The sequence below is a fragment of the Chrysochloris asiatica genome, unplaced genomic scaffold, assembly GCF_000296735.1.
Source record: "Chrysochloris asiatica unplaced genomic scaffold, ChrAsi1.0 scaffold00033, whole genome shotgun sequence".
Classification (NCBI taxonomy): Eukaryota; Metazoa; Chordata; class Mammalia; order Afrosoricida; family Chrysochloridae; genus Chrysochloris; species Chrysochloris asiatica.
Window position 1 is genome coordinate 15133389 of NW_006408551.1, and position 4608 is coordinate 15137996.

The 4608-nt window shown below is 41.4% G+C and overlaps 1 pseudogene; it reads left to right on the forward strand.

Moving 5' to 3' along the window:
- Nucleotides 1-386: 386 nt before the first annotated feature.
- Nucleotides 387-4608, forward strand: part of LOC102815534 — a 10232-nt pseudogene continuing 6010 nt past the window's right edge.

Here is a 4608-nt window from a genome sequence, read left to right on the forward strand (position 1 = left end):
TCAAGCACTAATATAAAATTGGTAGAGTCTATGATATGATCTCTAGGAAGGGACTAGAAGTAGAAGTATCGGTAAAATAAGACGGCCATGATTAAATGATAAATTAAGCAGCAAATCCCTCTACCATGATAAATTACTTGGTACTTGATTTGTTCTCCCAGAGTAAACAACTAAAAAACTATACAAAATATAGGAATTGTCATTTTCACACATTAGACAGCAAGTAGTCCAAGATTTTAAACCCTAAATATATATATATATATTCAGCCAAGTGTTCATCCTGGCATTCTGCATGAAGGGGCTTCCTTTATTACACAGCAAGGAAGAAGAATCAGGATAGATCAAAGCAGTCTCTGGGGAGACAGAGATCAGAGAGTGAGGGAGCTATGGATGCTAGAATTGATGGGGCAAAGGACTTAGAAGAGAGAGTAGGTAGAAAAGGAACGGAAAAAATCTGCACTGGAGTTCTTTGGAGCCTGTTTCTGAATACTAAAGCTAAAAATTCATAGGAGAAAACTGCACAAGACTGAGTAAAGAGCTGTTAGAAAACTGTAAATTGAAAAATTTCCAGAGCTTACACAAAACTGGGAGGTTTCTGAGTTTCAACCCGACAAAGTGGAGAGACCTTATTGCCTATCAGAAGCACTTGAGGTTAAAAAGCTTAAACTCCTCAAGCAGTAGATAGTTATATTGGGGGAACAACAATACTAATAAGGTATGTTCACTATGAATGAGAGGACAGTCAACCATTCGAAATCAAAACAGCAACAAGTACCTAAGGACAAAGTTGAGAAAGGATAAGAAGATGTGCGGAATGGAAATAGGAGCCACGGGGAGGAAGCTGGATAATTGTTGCATGCAGGGGATTGCAATCATTGAGATGAAACAAGGTGTATGATTTGTTGAATGTAAAACTGATGATGGTGTCTGTAACCCTTCACTCAACTCACAATAAAAAATTTAGAAATCCAAAAAAGATGGAAGTTCTATACAGAATCACTGTACCAAAAGGAAAAGGCTGATGTTCAACCATTTCATGAGGTAACATATGATTAAGAACCATCGAAGTCCAAACTGCAGTGAAGACATTGGTGAAAAACAAGCTTACAGGAATTGACAGAATACAAATGAAAATTTTCAATGAATTTACAAAGTGCTGGAGGCACTAACTAACCTATGCCAGAAATTTGGAAGACAGCTACCTGGTCAGCCATTTTAAAGCTATCCATATTTGTGCCAATTCCAAAGAAAGGTGACCCAACAGAATGCAGAAACCATCAAACAATATAATTAATATAACTTACAAGTAAAACTTTTGTCAAGAAATCAAAAGACATGCTGCATTACACAAATCTGCTGCAGAAGACTTCTTTACCAGTGCTCAAGAGCAAAGATACCAGTTTGAGGATTGAGGTTCACCTGACCCAATCCATGGTATCTACAATAACCTCATATGCATGTGAAAGGTGAACAGTGAAGAAGGAAGACCATAGAAGAAGTGATGCATTTGAGTAATGGTGTTGGAAAAGAATATCAAAAGTACCATGGAATGCTACGAAAACAAACAAATCTGTGTTGGAAGAAGTACAACCAGAATGTTCCTTAAAAGCCAGAATGGGGAGACCCTGTCGCACATAATTTGGACTTAATATTAGGATGGACCAACCAGTCTCTGGACAAGGACACCACGGTTGGTAAAGTAAAGAGTCAGTGAAAAAGAAGAAAACCCACAACAAGATGGATTGGCACAGCGGCAACAGCAGTGTGGGCTCAAGCTTAACATTTGTGAGATGGCACTCTTTGTGCTTAGGGTTACTATGAGTTGGAACCAACTTGATGCACTTAACAACAACAATCCTCTGTCCAGCCTTTCTATAGTTCATTGGCTCTAAGAGGGAGCCATCTATTCTAAGGTGCACTGTTTTTAAATTTACCTCTAAGGAAGAAACATAACCATACTAAATTTATAATTGTTTACTGTCAACAATTAAAAGATACATCACAGTTTCAGAGAAGTTAAAATGTGAAAAGAAATACACATTAAAATTGATGAAATATGGTGTATCAAAATGTATTTTGATATAAATTTAACATACGGTGAGTGCTCACAGCCAGTTTTTGTCTTAATTATTGATTATTACAATCAACTTGCAAAGTTTTATACCATCTATATTTTGGTTTAAACCAGGGGTTGTTGTTGTTGTTAGGTGTCATCCAGTCAGTACCGACTCACTGTTGTTGTTAAGTACTGTGGAGTCGGTTCCCACTCATAGTGACCCTGCACAGGGTTTCCGAGGCTGTAAATCTTTACGGGAGCAGAATGCCTCATCTTTCTCCCACGGAACTGCTGGTAGTTTTCGAACTGCTGACCTTGTGGTTCACAGCCCAATTCGTAACCACTACACTAAACTTAGACATTAGCTGCCTAAAATGAGAGGGTGATAAAGGCTTGAAGTGATTGGCTTACAAACTTTCAAGAGGGAGTTTAGTTTAAGAGTGTGTTGGGGAAGATAGAGTCCCCACTGAATAGTTTTCATCTTGTCTAGACGGGTCTGGTAAAAAGAGATGGGGATAAGATTCTTATGATTCAATAGTGACTAATTGTTATTGAACAGAAAAAGGTAAAAACATTCACTGCCATCTCTGCCCAGGAGACAAGCTAAAATGTTAACCAGGTTACTGCTGAGTGGAACCAATCCTCTCCGCCCAGGAGTCAAACTAGAATGGTAATCAGGGTACGGAGTTGAACCAATCCTCTGGTTTCCATCCTGCCTTCAGACAGGTTCGCAACCTAACCCCTCCCGGATTCTGACCCCATATATGTCTTCATTAAGGAGCTCTGGTAGCATAGTGGTTACGAATCGGGCTGTGAACCGCAAGGTCAGCAGTTCGAAACTACCAGGGGTTCCACGGGAGAAAGATGAGGCGTTCTGCTCCTGTAAAGATTTACAGCCTTGGAAACCCTGTACAGGGTCGCTATGAGTCGGAACCGACTCGACGGCACTTAACAACAACAACAACCCTGTATTCAGTGCTCAGAATCTGGAATAATTAGCTTCTCTGAGCCAGTGGGCTTAATAAAATCTGAAACTCTGCTTCACCTCTCCGAGTAGCCTCGGTTTCTTCAATGATGGATCAAGAGGCGCAGTGACACTCTCTAATCTAAAACTGCTATAACATTTGGTTCCCTGACTGGGAAACCTACAGCGCTGGCCCCTTGAGACACCGGATCAGAGCTGGGGAGTGGCTGATAGTGAGCTCCCCTCTGGGGATGAGATAGCACACTACCACCACACTACCACCTCCTCCTCTGAGTTGGGGCAGCCAGCTGCCTCACCTACTTCTTCCGAGCAGGTTGAACTAGAGGATGAACCAGGATTTCTGGAACAGTTAAGGTCCTGGAGCCTGGGTTAAATTCAGTCAGGCCTGTCCTTAACGGACAGAAGTGAAAGGCTGATCCCCTCCAAGGTCTCACCTAAAGGCCTCAGTTAGGAACTCCCCTAAAGGGGGTGGAGGGGGGTGGTGTGGAACAGCCATCAACTCTGTGTGGTTGGTTGGGTGCAAGGAGCCGCCAAAGTGCCGCTTGTCACGCCTGGTCTGTGTGGTACCACGGCTCCAACTATGGAACACTTAGGTGCTATGGGGAATTCTCATAGTAAGCCAACAGTCTTAAAATGTATGTTAATGAAATTTTAAAAAAGGGAAGTCTTGTGTGCAGGAGTGCGTGGTGAGAGTGAGTTGTCTGGCACCTGGCTGGTAGAAAATCTCACAGGGCTTAGGGAGACGGTCCTCACTGCTGGCGCAGAGTGGACTCCTGGTTCGAAACTCTCCAAAGCCAAGAAACGCTTAAAAATGGTCTGAACAGCAAAGTCTGGACGCTATCTGTCTGTTATGAACGCACAGCCATGAGAGGCCCGCTGGCCATTTGGACAGGTGAGCCCAGAAGCAGAGTAACCAAACACTCCAAGAATCTTTTCTTGGGAGTCTTCGGCTCTGTGTCTCCTGCACTCACCGTCCTTTATTCTGGGTGCGCACATTGGGGCACAATAGGCAGGAAGTAATTCCCTAGAAGTGTCCCTTCTCTTTCCGTTAAGGTTAACCTCTGTATCTAAAATAAATATAGGCCTCAATCCTAAAGAAAAGCACTATAAGGCATACTTCTAACTGGTTTCTGTATGGGGTCCCTCCTATGGCATCAAAGAAAATGGTGTTTTCCTGTAATACAGCTTGGCCAATGTACGATCTAGATGATGGGAAAAATAACCTTTGAATGGATCCTTAAAATTATTATACCATCTTACAGCTTGAATTGTTAAACCACTGTGTCAGATTGTCTATTTTTCTGTAAAATTAATGTTTTTGTCCTGTATTTGTTTAAGAAACTGAAAACAACCTGGAATTTCAAGAATATGTAAGTTATATCGCGTATATGTACTACAATGCACTTATACCTGCTAATATGAAAACCCTGCAGAGGAAAAGTGAATAAAGATGAGTATTAGGTGGAAACAGTTATAAGAGTATACAAAGAGAAATGAATGGTTACTTTTTATGAACTATAGCTTTTGATTGTAACCTTGTCTTATTACAACCCTTGGTTGTAGGTGA